Source organism: Macaca thibetana, chromosome 11 (assembly GCF_024542745.1).
Source record: "Macaca thibetana thibetana isolate TM-01 chromosome 11, ASM2454274v1, whole genome shotgun sequence".
Lineage (NCBI taxonomy): Eukaryota > Metazoa > Chordata > Mammalia > Primates > Cercopithecidae > Macaca > Macaca thibetana.
The window spans coordinates 20717886-20740320 of record NC_065588.1 but is presented as its reverse complement, the minus strand read 5'-3'; the positions used below and the strand labels follow the sequence as shown (position 1 = coordinate 20740320).

Sequence of the window (22435 nt, the reverse complement as noted above, 5' to 3'; positions counted from 1 at the left end):
AATGGTAGATGGGATGTGAGGTGTAAGAGAGAAAGGGGAGTCAGAGATGCCTTCAGGATTTCTGACAGAGTAAGTGAAAGGCTGGAGTTGCCATCAGCTGTTAGAAAGGACGGAACAGATTTGGAGGCAATAATTGGAAGTTCCATTTGGCACATGTGGAGTATGAGAGGTCTGTTCGATATCTAAGTCAAGAAGCCAATTATTGCAATTGGATATATGAGTGTGGAATTCAGAAGAGGAGAAGCTGTCGGTATGAACTTAAGAGTTATCAGTCTGCCACTTAATTTCTAGTTAAGAGATCAAGGGATATAAAGCATTCACTGGTCAATTAACATATGCCATGCACAATGTCATGCACTTTCAAATACCTTGTCATTTACTTCTTATAACTTCCTTATAAAAACTTCTAGTTTTTACAGACTTGAACTTTCTAGGGACTAACAAATCAAACTGAGAAAGCCTAAGAAACTCCCTGTGGCTAACCAACTTCCTTTATGGTAATGAATTTTAGAAGAGGCAGAACTTGGACTCGCATGCAGGTTTCTCCATTAGCTGTATAGTATAGTCTCTCAAAGGCTCAATACAAACAGAAATGTAGCTTACATTCTGGCTTCTGGGGTGAGGGGAAAAAAAGAAATCCAAAAAGTGAATGCGGAACTGTGCACAATTACCCCCTAGTATCATAATAAATGCCCTTTACGTGAATTAAGTTTAAAACTAAATTTAATAACCTTTTATAAAGAATAAAAAGATATGGGGTCTTTTAAAATTTCAACCAAAATGTTTAAAACATTTTATGGTTTCATTTACTAAATAAGTAGTCTTCTTGAAAAATCACCTGTTTCTCACAAGATACTTTATTTTGATGACAAATGTGAGCTAAATTGTGTACACATATGAAACATTAAGTAATCAATTTCTCTAAAACATAACAAAAATAATGAATTAACTTGATGCCATATTTTTCAAAAACAAATAGAATTATCTCTCTTACCAAATACTTTCCTTAAAAGTTTTATGTGTTACTTCTCTTATCCATTTTAGGTATATCCATAGTTACACAAGATGCACATCTGAGACAATTAACCAGGTAAACATATCAAATATCATTTCTGAAGATATGTATGAGCCAAATTATAAATTCGTCTAGAAAATCATAAATGACTACAAAATATGCCAAGTTTGAGGAAAAATACAATTATAATATTCTTATTACAAACTAATCTACATGTTATGACAAAAAGCTTGCAAATAATCCTTTCATAGGATGATTAATAAAAATGTTTCACGTACTCATTCATACATTAAATGCCCAACGCTGTAGCCTCTATTCTCTGTCTGTGGGGGACAGATGCAGGAAAAAAATTCAAAATTATACAGAATGTTATATTGGAATGAAATACTGTGTGTTTAGTGCATATTATTATAGAAACAACATATAAAATACCTGCTTTTTAAATTTATAGTATAACTTTCAAGGAAACAATGTGAAGTGTTACTTTTCACATGGGTTACAGTTTTATAGGTGAGGTTAACTCAGAGAATAAACACTGACTTAGCATTAACATTTACAAAATAAATTTTTGGAGAACTCATTTGTTTAACCTGCTACACACACACACACATACACCTCTACCTCCCTTTGGAGTTCCCGTAGCTCCTTGATCCTAATATATATTATTTGGCATATTTCAATACTTATTAAACATTTTCCAAATAAATAACCCTATCCACTGAAACCCACTATGTTCCCTAGAAGCCAGTGAAGTTAGCAGACACTGGAATATGTGTTTTGGGGGCACTAACCAATGGACTTGGTGCCTTATCATCTTATACAACCACAATAGCTTCACATATATTTGTTTTGTACATGGCAGCTCCATGCTGCCATATATAAAAATATTTTCTTGCAAAAAGACTTCTGTTACAAAATAACTTAAAAACTACTGTCCTGAAGACTTCCTCCTTAAAAATATATTTAGAATTATTTAGGTATTAAAGTTTCACATTTATGTAACAGAACTATGGAAAGAATAGTGAGACCATCAACAGGAACTTGGACTAACATTACCATTCAAAAAAGAAACAGGGCATAATAAATCTGCTTTGTCTAATTTACCAGAAAGTTTAACATTTGAGGTGGTAGGAGGTATGATTTTATTAAACACTGAGTTCTTTTCAGTAATGTGCAAGGATTCACATGGTACACGTTTACATTAAAGTAAATAAAACACTTCAGTACAAAAGGGCCCCCTTGAGAAGACCTAAAAAGGTATCATATATAGAAAGAGAGCTCTACACTTTATAGAACATTTTTCATTGTGATCTTATTAGTCTAGCAGTTGAATTAGATTGAGTGATCATATGCAATCTGTAGATGAGCAAATGAGGTACAGTGACAAAAAAAATGATTCATAAGAGATTGCAACGTTAGCAGTAGGAGAAAAGGAGACTCCTAGGTCAAGTTCCAAAAAATTGGCCATGTACCACATAGAACCCTGTCATTGTCTAATGACCTAATGCATTATGAATTTACTGTATCAGGATCTCAAGTAATAGGCCATAAATATAGGACTATAGAAAGTAATTGCTGGTTACACATTTGGAATGAAATCTAAACTTAAAGAATGGAGCACTTCTCTTTGAGCTAAAACCTCAGACAGGTTTGGCCTAAGCACTTGCATTTGCTAAGCGAAAAAGCAACTTCCCTGTATAATTACAAGGAAAAGACCTCTGGTGCTTTCAGCTACTGACATACACTCAAAGTGCTTGGCAGAAAAACAGCCCCCAAAGATGTCCATGTTCTAATCCCTAGAATTTGTGAATACATTATCATTCATGGCAAAAGTGACTTTGCAGATGTGATTAAGGACATCGAGTTAGAGTGATGATCCTGACTATCTGGGTGGGCCCAATGTTATCAAAAGGTACTTATAAGAAGAGGCAGGAAGACCAGAGTTAATAGTGAGAGATGTGAAGATGGTAGAAATTATAGTGATGTGATGTGAGAAGGAATCAACTCACCTTTGCCAGCTTTGAAAGTGGAGAAAGAGGGTCGTAAGCCAAGGAACTTGGGCAGCCTCTAGATGCTGGAAAAGGCAAGGAAACAGATCCCTCTCAGATACTTGAGAAAGGAATGAGACCTTGCCAACACCTTGATTTTAGCCCCATGTGGTCCATGTCAGACTTCTGACCTACAGTTCTGTATAGTTATATAGAATTATAAAATTAATAAATTTGTGGTTTCAAATGCCATTAAAGTTTACAGTAATTTGTAATAGCAACAATAGAGAACTAACACAGTAGTCTTAGAAGAATATGATCTCTTTAATAGACGAAGAGATATTTTAAAATTTATTCAAAAAATATTTGCTGAAAGTCTAAAATATATCAGACTCCAGCAATTAGGATTAAAGAAAACTAAGACATGCTCTCTGTGGTCAGGAGTGAATAGTATTTTCACATATACGAATTGGCTTGAGTGTACATGTTACATGTAGATACACATGTTTATCTGCATGCAGAATACCAACAGAGTAACAGAAGAAGAAAAAGGAAGATAAAGGAAAAACATTTTAGGAATCATTAAGCTAACTGTACAAATGAGGAAACTATAATCCAGTCTGGCATTCACAAAGTTTAACATCCTACTTTCCCATATCTAACTAGCACTACTTTTGCTGAATTAACAAAATGAAAGCAACGTGAAGTCCTTCTTCGATTCGGATATGAACAATCCCTAAATTTAGATTATGAATCAATCAGCCCTAGATGATTCTGAAGAAAATCAGTTGTCATGGTGTTTTCTTCTTCAACAAAAAATTTTAAGCTAAGAAATTGATTCCTATCTTCTAATTGTAACAGTAAATTACAGATTCCATTACATTTGAAAGCTACAATTTAATGACGACACATTAAAGGTGGTTTATAAACTCTAGGGTGGTTTATAAATTCTAAAGAATATGAAAAATGATGTATATTTTAAAATTAGAACCTAAAATAAGCAAAACTATCAAACACAGAAATGTATTGAAATAAGGTAGTTATGACATAATAATATCCATCTGGAAAACTTTTTGAAATAATATTATTACATCTGACTCTAGTCTCAAAAAATAGAAATTCAAATTAGATCACTCCCTATAATAGAGAATGATCAATATGCATCTATATAATTTATATGTCTAGGACATTACCCATGTCTTCTCCTGAATGACTTCTGACTGATGGAATTTTTCTATTGTGGATAGAAAATCAATGAGGAGGAAAAAAAAGCATTCTATCTTGAATTATTTTTTTCCACAGAGCTTCAACCTCTGTAGCTGAATTTGCATCCTTCTTATATTGAAAATCTATTACAGATAAAAGTATAGTCTTTCTGTGGAATACCTGTTAAAGTCCAGGCATCAGAAACACTAGATTGATGAGTATTTAATAGTAATTGGTATTATAAACTAGTACAGAAACCAAATTTCATATTAGTATTATCTAGTATTCTAAACTAGCATATCAACCTTATAAACTTCATATATATCATCTGTGGTGAACTAAAGAGTTCTAAATACATTAAGTTTGGGGAAAAATATTATGGTGGTACTATAGAAAATAATGGATTAAATGCCTATATAATTTATATGATAAGGACTAAAGGGTCATGATGATAATGACAATGACAGCTATAACAGTTTTCCTTGTGCCAGACTCTGTGATACATGATCTTATTTAGGCTTCACAATAATCCAATGAGATATGCATCATCTCCATTTATAGTTGAAGAAAATGACTTAGAAAGATTAAATATCTTTCACAAAGGGACACAGCTAGTAAGTGGTACAGCCAGGATTCAAACTCTGGCCAAAGTTATGTCTGTCCAGCTCCCAAACACCACTTCTTAACCATCTTGTATTGGCAGGAGTGAATGTCCCAAAGTGTCCTGAAGCACTGAACTGATTTATTTCCTCAATCCATGGTACAGAATATTGAGGAATTCAGTTAACCATTAATTTCTTTTATACATAGTCTTAGTTTCCTTGATATAAACTGGAAAGGTTAGACTGGATGATATTAAAAGTTCTTTTTACCTCTACAGTCATTCATTTTTTCAGTCATGTATTCCATAGACAAATACACACACATTCTATTTGCTAGACCTGCTCTAGGTGAACCAAGTAGGGGAAGTCCCTGACCTGACCTCACTCTGGTAAGGAAGACAGACTACAGACAAACATTTTTGGGGGAAACGACTTCAGGAACTGTAGTTCTGGCCAAGGACATTTGAATTATGACTAAATGAAATGACAGATTAAGTCATAGGCATATATCCCAGTAGAAGAGTTTTCTAGGTAGGGGGGTTTCATTCCAATGGTTCCTTTAAAGTCTAACCACACTGGCCATCCTTTTAACTAAATGTATTTTTCCATATGATTGTGAGACTCATACCTTTAAGTGATACATTTTAGATAATAAAAAGAAGTTGGAAGTATAGGAGTTGGAAGTGGTTCAGTAGCATTGAGCTGAACCTTACTCTTTCCTGGACCTGCTAATCTATAAACTGAAATTCTACCATTTGGGAATGCAGTCAGTCACGTGATTCAAATTACCTAGTTGATAACAGTAATTCATACAAAATACATCTAAGGAGGTTGTAGCTGAGACCGCTTAATAAAGCATTACATATCTCAAAAAAAAAAAAACAAAACACACACATCTAAGGTATCAGTGTCATCTATAGCCTCACAAAATATATGTGATGATTATCTTTTGGATTAATGTTACTCTGTGTAGTGTCATTTGTAAATTAACGAACAATTATTTGTGTCCCCAGTGTTTCAAAGTTCATTCATACAAATTGGAAAGCTTAACAAATACAGAGTTTACAAAAATCAGAATGAGTCTATGTATATTTAATATCATATCAGGACGCACTGCATAAAATGAGGTGTTATTTAGCATAAGACTGGAATGATGACAGCTTAATGTGCTAAACTGATACATCAAAAGCATAACGCAATCATTTCTATTATTGTTATGTCTCATCCTTTCGATTTTATTACTACAGCATCAAACTAACTTGAATTTTGCAAAATAGTCTGGAATGATCACTTAAATATTTACAATCACTACAAAATACCTTTATTTTTTTATAAGTACTCATTACCTGAACAAAAAGCAACTCTTTTGGTAGGATTTGGTAGGCAAATAAGCAAACAAAATTTAACTACCTCGCTCTATGAATAATTTCACATCATGTCTATCGAAGTAAACAGAAAGTTTTACTCCTTTTAAATAACCAAAAAGTTGGCACAAACAAGGTTGTCGGAATAATTTTATTTCTATTTAGAGTAGCAATATTGCATATAACTACTTTAAATGCTCAATCACATAGGCTCCCACTATTTTAATTTTACATATAATGTGTTCACTTAGCAGTTTTCAGGCAATAAAAAAAATGTGTTTCTTTTCACTCTGATGAAATTCACAAAAATTCTCTTACTCGAACTTCTTAGTTATTATGTTTGATGAGAATATTTAAATCAAAATGGGATTCAAGTCAATATAGGGAGACCTCCAGAAACCTCGACAGGTGGCAGAGGCTCTTGCTTCTTCCGCAGTGAAGGGCATACAGTTTAGTATGGTGGTGAAGGAGCCAAGCTTATGTTTTAAGGCAGGCTTTGCTGGTGCCCTCAGCAAGTCATTTAATCTTGTTAAACTCAGCTCTTATCAGTAAAATCAGAATAATTGTAGGAAACAGATGGGGTTGTGAGGATTAACACGTGTATAGGTAAAATGCTCCATATATATTTGACCTTCCTTGCCACTCAGAACGTGTTGCATGCTGTTAATTATAATAACAGAATTTGTAATACGAGCTGAGAAATTATATGCAGTTTATATACATTTGCCACACTAATTGAACTGTACACTTAAGATCTGTGTATCAGTGCATACAAATTGTACTTCAATAAAATAACAAGAAAATTGAATATACGTAAAGGTAGCAGAATGGGGGTGGAGAGAAAGAAATGTACACTACTTGGATCACATTTATTACTGGATCTTATTAACTTGAACAAGGTTAATAAGAATGATTTGTTTGAAAATGTTTGTCTTTGCATTATTAGTCTAATTATATGAATACTAACAGTTGACCCTTAAATATATTTCATATCATAAAAATCAATTTGTTAATCTCATTTTTGTTATTATAAAGTCTAAAACAGATACAAGTTTTGCAGGAAGTCAGGGACCCCAAACGGAGGGACTGACTGAAGCCCTGGCAGAAGAACATAAATTGTGAAGATTTCATGGGCATTTATTAGTTCCCCAAATTAATACTTTTATAATTTCTTACACCTGTCTTTACTGTATTCTCTTATCATAAATTGTGAAGATTTCATGGACACTTATCACTTCCCCAATGAATATCCTTGTGATTTCCTATGCCTATCTTTAATCTCTTAATCCCGTCATCTTCTTTGTAAGCTGAGGAGGATGAATGTCGCCTCAGTACCCTGTGATTGTGTCAACTGCACAAATTGTTTGTAGAGCATGTGTGTTTGAATATGAAATCTGGGCATCTTTAAAAAAAGAACAGGATAACAGCGATGTTCAGGGAACAAGAGAGGTAACTTTGAATTGGCCGCAGGTGAGCCGGACGGAACAGAGCTATATACCTCCTCTTTCATAAGCAAATAGGAGAAATATCGCTGAATTCTTTTTCTCAGCAAGGAACATCCCTGACAAAGATAATGCGCCCTGAAGGTATGCCTATAGATGGCCCCTTTTTAAGGCATCCAGTCTTTTATAGTTGAAGCCGAAGGGATGAAATAAGCCTCGGTCTCTTATAGTGCTCCCAGGTTTATCAAGTGGACAAAAATTCCCACCTAATAAATTTTGGTCAGACAGGTTATCTGCTCTCAAACCGTTTCCCGATAAGATGTTATCAACGACAATGCGTGCCCGAAACTTCATTAGCAATTTTAATTTCACCTCATCCCGTGGTCCTGTGATCTCGCCCTGCCTCCTTTGCTTTGTGATATTTTATTACCTTGTGAAGCATGTGACCTCTGTGACCCACACCCTATTCGTACACTCCATCCCCTTTTGAAAATCGCTAATAAAAACTTGCTGGTTTTACGGCTGGGGGAACATCATGGATCCTGCCTACATGTGATGTCTCCCCCGGACACCCAGCTGTAAATTTCTCTCTCGCGCGCTCTTTCCCTTTATTTCTCAACCCAGCCGAGACACTTAGGAAATAGAAAAGAACCCATGTTAAACATTGGGAGCGGGTTCTCCCAATATACAAGAAACAACCTCAGGCACAATCCACAGCCAAATTGTAATCAGCGTCCTTGTGAAAGTCTCTATTCACTGCACATCTCTAACCATTTTGTAAGGATCCATGGAAATGATATACAAAGATGACTAAAGATTAATAATTTCAAACAAGTCCACAGTAGCCAATGAGATGCTACTAAGGTTGTGCACATTAGGCACAACCTTAAGCATTTCACAAGTATTTCCTCTTATAATCTTCCCAACAATTCTACAGGAGTATGGTCTTCAATCTACCATATAAATGTGGAACGGTAGAACCGTTAGACTGAGTAAATTGTCCAAGGCCACAGGGTTGCTGATGTCAGAGCACACAACAGGACCCATCTCAAACTCCACAGGCTATAATATTTAATCTTTACTTTCCACGGGCCCAAATATGCAAAAACACATGCATGTGCCAATTTGCTACTGAAAAGTATAACATACATGTGATCATTGGTCCTTCTCTTTCATGACAATGTGAGGTATCAATCACTTTACATTCTTGCCTTTACTGCTGTTCCTTTTTGCATCCATACTGAGGCAGAGGGGCAGACGAAGAAGGAAGGAAAGAAAGCAAGGAAAGAGAAAAGAAAAACAGGAAAAGAAATATTTCCATCATCATACTCTTTATCTGTGAAAAAACGTTCAATTTTATAGGTTCTACCAGTAAGGGATAGGTTCTACCTGTAAGACAAAGCTTGAAGAAGTCAAGTAAATGCCGTTTTAAAAAACATATGTTGAAATAATCTGAGATACAGAATACAGTTATCTCTTGATATCTAGAAAAGAGTTACAGAATACAGTTATCTCTTGATATCCATGGCAGATTGGTTCCAGGACCTTGTAGATACCAAAATCCAGGGATGCTCAAGTACCTGATATAAAATGGTATAGTATTTGCATATAACCTAGGCACATTCTCCTGTTCACTTTAAATCATCTCTAGATTACTTATAATACCTAATCCAATGTAAATGCTATGTAAATAGTTGGTATAGTCTGCTGTCGAGGGAATAATGATTTTTTAAAAATCTGTACATGTTCATTTCAGACAGACTCACTATTTTTCTTGAATATTTTCCATCTGAGGTTGGTTGAATCCATGGATGTAGAATCCAGGTATACAGAAGGCTGACTATACAGAGTTCCTACATTTCCTTCAGTCACAGGGGGGCCTTCTATTTTAATCTGCAAGCTCCACAATGCCCACCAATCTATGAGACTTGGGATTTTATATTATTTAACATTAGGGTAAATTTTCCTTTAACAACATAGGTATAGTTACCAGTCTACTAACAGAGATTATAGTAGAAAATGCTTCTACTTGGATAATGGATAAATGGAAAAATGGTGGGATATAGTTTGATAATTTTTCTAACCAGTGCTCCTTTTAGCTTACTGTATAACACTACTAAATCTTTTCTGCTATAACACGTTTCTGCATAGTTAATTAGCTCATACGCAATTGGTAAACAGTGGGATAGTAAAAGATATACTGACTTACACGATTTCCTCCCCACTGCCTGCCAGCTGGTTAGTGTTTAATCACCAAGTCACAGCAGCAGAACATAAAGTATACTAACACAATTGACCAGAACAGGGCGAAGAGTAACATACAGAGTAATGTAAACCCCATTTTCCTACACAGTATTCTTCTTTGTTCTGCTTGATCAATGAGTCTCTAATTAGAAATACCCAGTGTTTGTTTTTCTGATTTTGATGCATTTTGCATTTGCCACCCTCTCAACTCGTCTTTCCATCTCTTTTGAATAATCTACCTTCATCTTTTCTCTGTCTATGATTAGGTTTATATTGACCATATCACTTATTTATTTATTTATTTGTACTAACATCTCTTTCTAATGCCACTAGTATTTTGATTAGAATTATTATTTTTTCTCATGATCCTGTTTTTTTTTTAGGGCACAATTTGCAGAACCTATGTTTTAAAAAACTTTAATATCATGTTATAGCAGAAACACCTGCCCAAGATTTTATCTTGTTAACATTAAAATAGAGGAGACTCTTAGAATATAGCCCTCCATTCAGTTAAGAGATTATAACTCACTACATTTCAAATAATCAGTTTACATATAATTTATTATAACTTAAATGAGTTCATATAACAATTGTAATAATTTATAAAAATTACTATCTGTTATATACATTTTTCAATTGAGGTAAGTTATGTTTCTGGGATTGAAAACTATAAAGTACTTAATCAGTTGTATCAGAATCACTTTAAGTTGTTTTTGGTTTAAATCTTATGAGAATGTTTCCTAAATAATTGCATCCTCTTTAGGGTACAACTACTTGCAGTTTCCATTAAAGTGACTTGATTGGCTTCTTGAGAAGAAGGATCTAATAATATAGCTTCCATTATAGAATAAGTGCCCACCTCAACATGCAACATAAACACCCATGATAACACTGAAACTTTCAGATAATAGAGCAAGTGGAATTCAAGTACAAGGCTTCCTCATGGAACTTCTCTTATGTTTCTTGAGTTCATCTCCCTGCTGAGAGCATCACTAGTAAGATAAATGACTCTCTTCTGGAACCTGTTCAACTTTCTCTGTCACTTTCATATAGTATATATTTATTGGTCCTATATTTTAAAAAATCCTGCAGCCATGATTGAAGACTTTTCTCTTTGAGCACAAAGCCCACGTTCATGAGAGACAGAAGCTAAAGTTCAGTACCAATACCTTTTCTATACAACACAGCAAAGCAAAATCTAAAAAAGTGTACTTCTTAAACTCTGAAGTCAGGCACTTAATTTTGGACGAATTCTAACAACTGAACATGGACAGCTCATTGATAAGAGCCAAAATAAATTCTTAGTATGGATCCCAAAAGAATTTGGCCCATAAGGGAGTAAAGAGAGAATCCGGGGTGTTGTGGGATGGGGGGGCGGGGGCATGCGGAGTACCCAGGTCCATGAGAATATCAGGAATCAGAGCTGTCATGTCAGATCTCTGAGAACTGTGCTGGTTTGTTTGTGGAGGTGGTTCTACTACAGTGACCTGAAGGCCTCTTGAACAAGTTCTGAGGAGCATAACGGTAACTAGCCAACCATGTTTTCATCTGTGTAAGGGGGCTTGTTCACTAATACTACAATGCCAAAGGATGGCTCTGGTCTTTCAGTAACAGCAGGTTTGTGAGCTTATCACTTCATTTATGCATCCACACATCAAACATATGGAGTACTTGATTAGTATCAGGCACTCATCTATCTCTTTCCTCCTTACTGATAAGACAGACAGTGTGGCCAGAACATGATTTCTTGAGTAACTAGCACAGAATCAGTTTCCATTTCTCACCATTTTTCACAGTATTCTGTAACCTCCGCTTATCTATACTGACATTACGAGTACCGGGGCCAGGCGCGGTGGCTCGCGCCTGTAATCCCAGCACTTTGGGAGGCCGAGACGGGTGGATTCGCGAGGTCAGGAGATCGTGACCATCCTGGCTAACACGGTGAAACCCCGTCTCTACTAAAAATTCAAAAACTTAGCCAGGCGTGGTGGCGGGCGCCTGTAGTCCCAGCTAATTGGGTGGCTGAGGCAGGAGAATGGCGTGAACCCGGGAGGCGGAGCTTGCAGTGAGCTGAGATCCGGCCACTGCACCCCAGCCTGGGCGACAGAGCGAGACTCTGTCAAAAAGAAAAAAAAAAAAAGTACCAAAGAGGGGGAAATGTGAATCAAATTCAGTATTATTATAGTCTGATGAAAATGAAAATAAAAATTACATGATTTATAACATGTAGAATTCCTTTAGTGCAGTAACAGAAATTTAACAAACCCCTCTCTCTTTTTAATGAATAGTTAAATGTTGTCCATTTGGCTTCTTATCAAAGAAATCCAATTTAAAAGTTACCAGGCACTCTCCTACATTGCTGGTGGGAGTGTAAATTGGTACAACCTTCTTAAAAAGCAATCTGGCAACATATACAGAAAGCTTAAAAGTATTCCTACCATTTGGCCTAATAATTCCATTTCTAGGAATATTCTGTAAAGAGATGTTCTGCAACTTTAAGTGTTTTATACAAAACCTTTTATATCATTATTAATTGTAGTAGGGAAAAGTCGAAAACAACACAAATGTCTAACAAGAGAGAATGTTATGTAATAGCCATAGGAAAAATTGGCACATTACCATTAAAAATGTTTTTGGAAACTTAATACAGAAAAAAATGCCTGTGAAACAGATAAATTTAAAAGGAATATTCAAAATTAAGCATATTATTCTATGTAAAATATATAAAATGATGAAGACACATACACCATTACTTATCTTAGATTAATTATAGTTGTTTCTTTGTATGACTCTACCTTTCAAAACACTGAGCTTGTGGTCACAAAGAAATCTAAAATCTGGTATAATGAAAGCATTTAAAGTATTTAGCTGTTATGCTAAGTGCCAGGAATAAAGGCTCAAGCCAGAGCCTAGACAACTAGATTAACAGAACATGTATTAGTGACCACAAGAAGAATGGTCAAGAAAACAGGAGAGGAAAGAAGAGGATAGCAGAATTCCAAGCAGGCATTGACTGAACACATTTCAAACAGGCAGACTTAGGGCAAAGGAGAGTAAATAAAAATTCATGCAACATTCTCTTGTCCACTGTCCATATGGAGGAATTCTCAAATTGAGTGATTTTAGACAGATACTATGTTTAAATAAATAAATAATGATGTAGAATCAATTTCTTTATATGAATCACATTTGTACTAAGTAACTTATCTGATGAAACACAGTTGTACTGAATTTAGGACAGATTGCCATCAATGCCATCAAAACATAGGGCTTCTATTTGTGTATTTTTTTTCTTTTTTTGCAGAATTGTTTAAAATGTTATTTTCTCCAATTCTCTTCAATTACCTTTAGCAAACAGTGGATGGAAACCTTTTGCTTAAGCCTAAATTCTCTACTACAGGGCAAAATAGTCCTAAATATTTCAGTGAAGAATGACATGTATTACTTTCCACTCCAATTCTGCCCGGAAGTAGGAAAGTAGTAAATAAATGTCACTTTTTTTCACACTTGGTCAACTTGAACTGATAACATTTATTCCATAGGAAAGGGAAGTCATAGTTTGTCATGTAAGGAGAAAAAAGTCTGAGGACAAAACTATACACACACACAAACACACACACACAGACACACACACACAGACACACACATACATAACAGTCACAAGACACATTATTCCATTAAGAAATGTACATACACACAGCATGAGCTTCAAGTCACTCACCTACAATTATGCTTCTCTGACCACATGACAATAAAATCAAACATTGAAAATATTTGGCCCTGAATTTGATTATACAGTTATCAATATTTTCATAAACAATATGAAACCTAAGTGCAGGGCATATGGTGGTGTCAAGAAAATATTTTAAAAGTTGTTCTTCAATAAAGTTAAAGGTCATGTAAACACTCTATACACTTTTTATTTCTCTATAAAATTGAATTGGGTTTGGACCAAGAAAAATAAAAGGCTTCAGCCACTTGAATATTTGTACTAATGTCACTCATTTACATTCCTTCTCATCAGAGAGCGGCCTGAAGACAACTTAATCTAGATGACTCAAAATATGCAAAACTCACTTGCTTCACTTGAATCCAAAATTAGAGGTTAGAAGGGCAAATGTTACTACAGCATTGCGCATAATGGTAAAATACTGAAAATAGTCTGAATCCCCTTGTAAACAGAAAGGTTTAAATGTATTCTAGTATACCCATACATCGGAATACTCTGATGCCATTGAAAAGTAGTTTGTGGCCAGGTGCGGTGGCTCACGCCTGTAATCCCAACATTTTGGGAGGCCGAGGCAGGCGAATCACCTGAGGTCAGGAGTTCGAGATCAGCCTGACCAACACGGAGAAACCCCATCTCTACTAAAAATACAAAATTAGCTGGGCATGGCAGCACATGCCTGTAGTCCCAGCTACTTGGGAGGCTGAGGCAGGAGAATCGCTTGAACCCAGTAGTGGGAGGATGCGGTGAGCCGAGATCACACCATTGCACTGCAGCCTAGGCAACAAGAGCGAAACTCCACCTCAAAAGAAAAAAAAAAAGAAAAATAGTTTATGATGCGTGTGAGTGTGAATGTGTGGAGAGAGAGGGAGAAGTGAGGCACATCTGTGTGTGTTTGTGCCTCTGTATACGTACATATAGTCATCCCTTGGTATCTGAGGGGAATTAGCTCTAGGGCCCTCATAGATAAATAGCATAGTATGTGTACATAACCTATACACATCCTTTCATATACTTTAAATCATCTCCTGATTACTTAAAATACATAATATAATGTAAATGCTATGTAAGTTGTATTTTTATTTATATTATTTTATTGTTGTATTGTTATTTTTTCTAATATTTTCTATTCGCAGTTGGTTGAATCCACAAAGGCAGAACAGACAGGTACAGGGGGTTGACTGTCCATATATGTATATGTACATATACAGACAGAGAAGGAGGTGATCAAGATACACTGCCAAGTAAAAATCAGAATAGCTAAAAAGTGCATGTAAGATTAATTTGTAAATGAATTAATCTATAAAGTGTTAATGATACGATTAACAATATGTGCTGACCAATTTCTATACAGGTGGTACTCACCTACACATTTCAGACATATTAACTTATTTAACTCTCATACTAATCCTGTATTATTGGCTTTATTATTCTCCTCTTTAAATCAATAAGGAAAATAAAGCACAGAGTTACTAGGAAACAAAGTGCCTTACTAGCAAACACAGCTAACTAAGTGTTTTTGCTTTTTGCTCGTAAGTCTTCATTCCCGCCACCACCACCCCACCCTTACTCATCTCCTCCCTCTTCCTCTTCCCTAAAGAGGCTGACTTTACAAATTACCACACCTGGATTCTGGAGTCCATGGATCTTGTTAGGATTCAGTCCATGAGAGTAACCATCAGTGAGTGTGGAATAAAAGAAAAGGTTGAGGTGAATATTTATAACAACCCCTCGCTGTCCTGTCCCCACCTGCTCAATGCAGCAAGGTAATACAATAGTGGCTGCATTTCTCTACCCATAGCCACAGTTCCTGTTCAGTAGCCCCTTTCCCACAGGTACTGCTCTCACTGGGTCACAGTTACGCCTCCCTCTCCTCGTGCCTTTGGTCCCAGTGATAACAGCTTTCCCTTTTTGGGCACCCAGGTTGCCTCATCATTCCTTGTTGTTTTTCTTAATACTTCTATAACTAGGTCCTTCCTCAAAGTCTTCAATGACCTCGGAGTCATCTACTTCCTGCCCAGACTGTGACTCATACAATAGCAGAGACAGGATTCGAACCCAGGCACTCAGGCTCCTGAGGCTGTGCTATGATTCAACTCACCCTGCAATACTTACTGCCTCCCCACTATGCTAGTCTATGTGTCATTTTAGTACTGAAATACTACTAGGATGGGTGCAGTGGCTCACATTTGTAATCCCAGCACTTTGTGAGGCCGAGGTGGGAGGAGGATCACTTGAGGTCAGGAGTTCGAGACCAGCCTGGCCAACATGGTGAAACCCCATCTCTATAAAAACACAAGAATTGGCCGGACGTGGTGGTGCACGCCTGTAATCCCTGCTGCTCAGGAGGCTGAGGCACAAGAATAGCTTCAACGTGGGAGATGGAGGTTGCAGTGAGCTGAGATCGTACCACTGCACTCCAGTCTAGGCAACACAGTGAGACTCTGCCTCCAAAAAAAAAAAAAAAGACAGAGAGACTGCACTAAATTACCTTCAGAAATTTTATCTGGGAAGTAAGATTACAACAGAGAATTTAAATCTGTATATCGTATAGTTGTACAATATTTGAATGTTATTATTTCTCAAACAAAAATGCAGTAGCAATGGACACTAATTATTGCTAACTACTACTGTAAAGAAATTTGATTATAATTATAGATAACCTAGTTAAGGCAGACAATCCACTTTGTAGTTAAATGTTACTTGACAATCTTAACTACAAGGTCATTTCATAAAGTATGAATAATCATTCTCTAACACAGAGGTCTAGACAATGTGTTGTAGGTTTGCTACCCAGTATGATGCCTACATGGCTCAGGTGAATTTCTATCCCGCCTTAACTCTGTTTATCTTTAAAAATAGGACACCTGAGGTCAAAATTCCCCTTAGTGACCAAACTGGCCAAGACTGGCGGGATCCAAGATGGCAGGTTTCTTGACCTCTGAAGAACCTCTAACTTCATTATAATCTAATTTTCATGCTAAATGATACACCTCACAGCACCATGATGGGGGTCTCACTATGTTGCCCAGACTGGTCTCAAACTCCCCAGCCTCAAGTGATCCGAGGCCTCCCAAATAACTGAAATCACAGGTGTGAGCCACCACCCTGGTACATTATCAAAACAGGAGAAACAGTAATTTAATGATCCTTTAATCCAGGGGTGGTGGCTCTAATGGGATGAGAACCAACAGAAAGAAATGTTTAATATTATGTTTTTAATATTTAAACAACAGATTTTAACCATCACATAATTTTATGGTCTTCTTTGGGACATTACTGATGTTCAATATTGTAAATTTGCTTCGAATTTCATCAAATTTCTAAACTCTATATAAGGTATATTTTATAGGGGACTGGAGTCTAAGTTGCACCTCAGCCTCATGATTGCTAACCTAACCTCAACTCTTGCTCTGCTTAGCCACTGTGCTGAGAAGCCTTATATTCTTCTTTCCATGCAGCAAACACAACATGCTCATGTCACTTCACCAATATTACAAGTTTCCTCCAGAAATGGCCTTGAGCAAGAAAATGGAATTCAATATGAACAATTTTGCCTCATCACTAGACACTTCGGAATGTATGTGTCCTTTCCAAATATTCAAGGATCACTGTTGTAATTTTCTTGCTATGTAAAGGAAATTTCAATCTCCGTTTTTAAATGGCAATCAAGAACTAATAACAGATATGTATTCCTGACACTACATGGCTCAAGCAATGTTTTATATTAGCACCTAACATTAAATTAACCAAATTCATTCAGGGGAAGGAATCATACAAACTCGATCTTTTTTCTTCAATTCTTTCAATCTTTCACCTCCTCTCAATGTGAAATGTTAAACCCATCAATTATATATGTGGTATTTCCTAAAAGATGAATCTAGCTTACCAGAAAAAAAATACAAACCCAGAATTCCCCCATCTCTAGGTATAGAAAGCCTCCAGATGTCACTCAAATCCAACTCTCTTACCAAGGATTTACTAATGAATGACTGCCAGCAGTGAATATACTCTGGCCCCAAATCCTTCTGCCTCTATGACGTCAAGACCTCCACAGCCCTGTGTTTCCTGAGCAAACATGTGGGCAAAATTCAGGTCATTCATTATTGGAGCATAAATGTTAACAATCAATGTCTCCCAGCCATAGCTGTTATCCTGACCTAAGACCCATCTGTCATCAACATCTAAATCAGTGAACATTATTTTCTGACTTAATTTTGCTGGAATAAAGCCATTTAGTCTGTAATTGAGGAAAAAAAGGGATTAACTATAAATTTTAAGTAAACGATATATCTTATGATCACATATGTAAAACATTTCAGTTAGGCATTAATATATCTAAGCACAAATTATTTCCCCTCCTCTGTAGAGATAAACCATGTACTGATTTTTCTTCCTTTCATATACAGAATATACATAGGACAAAACAAATAGTTATTTTATCTCATTTTCATGGCTATAATAGTTTACTGAGACCCAAACAATGTTTTCTGAAATCAAAATGGTAATAAGACTCTGGCATAAGGAAGGTTGTCATTTTTCATGCCCACCTCAAGGCTTGCTTCTGCTGTCAGGGGCTGCCTGAAAGGCTTACTGGCTATGATGCTCCAACTTTATAAATCACAGCCAGACTCAGTCTTCACTAGGCATTTTCTGTATTAATCTCTAGAAACAACAAAATGAATGCATCTGTTCTCTTGTCCACGCACGCGAATGAAAATAAAATACAAAATCCTTAATGAAGGAAGGAAATGACTAAGAAAATAACTGCAAGTAAAAATCTATACTTCACTGTAAACTGAAAACATTTACATAGCCCTATTCAGATACAGAGTGTGTTACTGATTTTGGAGTACGGTATTTGGAAATCTCTTTGATGATTCTCAATTGATCTATTTCAGAAGAATTATTTGTTTATTGCTAAAGAATTATTAGGTAAAAATACTTATGAAATAATAAGATATCACTTTGAACCTGGATACTTCTGGCATAATGATGTGATTATGGGAATTGCATCTTTTTTTTTTTTTTTTTTTTTTTTTTTGAGACAGGGACTCACTCTTGCCCAGACTGCAGTATAGTGGTGCAGTTAGCTCATGGCAGCCTCAACCTCCCAGGCTCAAGCAATCCCTTTATTCAGCCTTTCGAGTAGCTGGGACTACAGGTACACATGGTGGCTTGTACCTATAATATACTCAAGAGGCTGAGGTATTTGTTGTTATTTTGTTGTTGTTGTTGTAAAGATGTCTCACTGTGTCGCTCAGGCTGGGCTTGAACTCCTGAGTTTAAGGGATTCTCCCCCCGTCAGGCTCCCATAGTGCTGGGATTACATACCAGTGTAAGCCATTGCACCAGCTGCGAATTGCATTTTGCTTTCCGTACTGAAGAAGCTAATTCTTTTAAACACTTGTTCACTTAAAGAGAGATACTTGTCTCATGAAAACCAAAATAAAGTTGAGTTTTTTAAACGTGAGTGAAGGTCAGCTTAATTTAACAAAGATCTGTAATTAGCAATTAAATTGAATTCTTAAAAATAAATGCTAAGAATTCCTGTTCACCAGCACTGAACAACACTCACATGCTTTTTTCAAATGACATGACTGGTATCATCAATTAAATCAAAGAAAACCCCAAACTCCACAATCAGGATAGGACTAATTGTGGAGGCATGTAAGGGGAGATTGGGTGGGGGTGTTGGTAGAATACATGAAAGAGAGAGAGGTTGACTGGGAGGAAGAAAGTAAAAAGGAAAATATAGTGTCCCCCTTGCCCCCCAAGAGTAAAGAGCTCAAGAAAAGGGTATTTTTGTTTTACTTGTTTTAAGTGTTGTACATTTCATAATGCTCCTGGGTAATGCTATGGATAGTATCAATGTCAATAGAAAGGAATATGCATTATGCTCTTATTTTCAATTATATTCATTCTATGTGAAGAAACATAAAAACATAATTCTAACTGATGAGAGTATATATCAAGATGAGCTGTATTAAAAAATATGTGAAAAATTTCAAAATGGGCAAAAAGAAAAAGCAAGACAAATTAGTAAGTTCCCTGACTATCTCACATATTTCTCTGGCTTTTATTGTCTTTGAGTCATTTTACAACTCTGAAAATAACAGAAATTGACAGCAATCTCATTTACCATCAGAAAAATAACAAATAGAAATGGATGCTGTGCCCACTGGAACGCAATTGACTATTGCCATGTGGAAACTGACCACTTTTGCATCTTTCTTTCTTTCTTTTTTTTTTTTGAGACCGAGTCTCACTCTGTCACCCAGGCTGAGTGCAATGACGCAATCTTGGCTCACTACAACTTCTGCCTCCTGGGTTCAAGCAATTCTCCCACCTTAGCCTCTCAAGTAGCTGGAATTACTGGTACCCGCCACCACGCCTGGCTAATTCTTTTTTTGTATTTTTAGTAGAGACAGGGTTTCACCATGTTGACCAGGCTGGTCTCAAACTCCTGACCTCAAGTGATCTGCCTGCCTCGGCCTCCCAAAGTGCCGGGATTACAGGCATGAACCACCACGTCCAGCCTTTCACATCTTTTTGTAAATTCATTTAGCACTTCTTTTCTGATTTTAAATGTATGTGATATTGTAACTTTTCATTTGAATCAGTTGTAACATCTTATTGGTTCCCTCATTAATCAGTTAAATAGAATTTTTGGCATACATTCGTTCATATTTGTATCAGTCATAATTTATTTTTTAAATTATTCTTTGGCTCTACACACAGACATGTGAACACACACTCACAGACAGACATATGTACCAATCAAATTTAATATTATGCTTGGATTTTAAGTACTTTTCTTCACATACTTCTCTTTATTTTTTAAAATTTGTTCAGTAAGCATGGATTATTTCAATAATTAGAAAAAAAGTTTTAAAAAACTATGAAAAAAGTAATGCTTTGAAAGTCTCTACACATACTCTAGCTCTTAAACAAACATGTGATTTTAATATCTGTGATTAAGCCAAGCATGGTGACTCATGCCTGTAATCCCAACACTTTGGGAGGCCGAGTCAGGCAGGTCGCTTGAGGTCAGAAGCTGGAGACCAGCCTGGCCAACAGGCTGAAACCCCATCTCTACTAAAAGTACAAAACTTAGCCAGATGTGGTGGCACATGCCTGTAATCCCAGCTACCTGGGAGGCTGAGGCATGAGACTTGCTTGAACCCGGGAGGTGGGGGTTGCAGTGTGTTGAGATTGCACCACTGCACTCCAGCACAGGTGACAGAGCAAGACACTGTCTCAAAAAAAATAAAAAAAAACAAATAAGCAAAAATCTTGAATTAGGTGAACCACATAGAAGTAGCCAGTTTCTAAATCACCACATCTATCATATTTTCCTTTTTAGAAACATGAGGAACATATACAGTGGGAAGTCAGAATTGTTAATCTTAATGAATGTATCTCTCTGATATGGTTTGGCTGTGTCCCCACTCAAAATCTCATCTTGAATTGTAATCCCCATGGTCCCCTTGTGTCAAGGGAGACACCAAGTAGATATAATTGACTCATGGGGATGGCTTCCCCATGCTGTTCTCATGATAGTGAGTTCTCATGAGATCTGATGGTTTTAAAGTGTTAGGCACTTCCTCCTGTGTTCATTCTCCTTCCTGCCACCTTGCAAAGAAGGTACCTTGCTTCCCCTTCGCCTTCCACCATGATTGTAAGTTTCCTGAGGCCTCCCCAGCCATGCGGAACTGTGAGCCCATTAAAACTCTTCCCTTTATAAATTACCCAGTCTCAGGCAGTTATTTATAGCAGTGTGAAAACAGACTAATATATGCTCTATCGATATAAATGTCAAGACAATATATTTTTAAAGTTCTATCAGAAATAGGCTAAAATAAGAATTTACACATGTGTTCTAAAAGAATAACTATCCCTTGGATTTTATTTGGAGAAACATTAAAATATTAACAAAACCTCAAGCTGTGGCATCCCAATATTAGTGAGGTAAGGTCCTTAATCTGGTTGGTCAGGCCACAGACTCCTCATTTCTTCCAAAGTAGTCATCTAAGTGATGGATTTACAGTTTTGTTTTATTTTTTGCCATTCCAGAAAAAAACAAACCTTTGTACTCCATAGCCTGCCATATTTAAAAAAAAAGTGAATGCATTAAAGAGAGTAATAATACTTAAAAGTAAAATTAAGTATATAAATAAATACGAAAAGGTAAGTAAATGTCAGGTTATAAGAACACTGATTTCATGTAAATGTAGACAGGTGACTCCTTAAAATGTACAAGTTTTCATGTCAATATCAGCACAGAGTTCATTATGAAATCTCAGTCCATTTTCTTACTAAATACCCCGGTGTACCTGAATGAATAACATCTTATTTTGTCTTATTCTAAGCCCTGAGAATGTAAGTAAAAAGTACTCTGAAAACTTATTAACACTAATCAAAAAAGGACAAAACAAAGTTTCAGAATTCTTATGGGTTGAATTGTGTCCCCCAAAAAAACATACTTGCAGTTCCAATCCCCAGTGCCAATAAACATGATCTTATTTGAAAATAGCGTCATTGCTGATGATCAAGTTGGAGTCATTAGGCTAGGTTCCAATCCAATATGTCTGTGTCTTTATAAAAAAGAAATCTGGACTCAGAGACAGACATATAAAAAGAAGGCATGGGAAGAATGCCATTACAAGCCAAGGAATGCTTGAGTCCCCAAAGCTAGGAGAGAGGCACAGAATAGATCTTCCCTCACAGCCCACAGAAAGAACCAACCTGCTGACACCTTGATCTTCGACTTCCAGCCTCCAGAACTGTGGGACAATGCATTCCTAATGTTTAAGCGGCACAGTTCATGGTACTTTGTGACAACAG

The 22435-nt window shown here is 36.3% G+C and overlaps 1 protein-coding gene across 2 annotated transcripts in view; it reads right to left on the bottom strand.

The window, feature by feature from the left end:
* PDE3A (phosphodiesterase 3A) overlaps positions 1–22435 on the bottom strand; it is a 314907-nt gene that overhangs the window by 175511 nt on the left and 116961 nt on the right. The window contains exon 1 of one of the 2 annotated variants that reach the window (XM_050747594.1): positions 3025–10445. The exons of the other annotated variant lie outside the window; for it this stretch is intronic. The gene's annotated coding sequence lies outside the window, so the exon portion shown is untranslated. Of the gene's footprint in view, positions 1–3024; positions 10446–22435 lie in introns of those variants that run through there. 2 annotated transcript variants of the gene reach the window in all.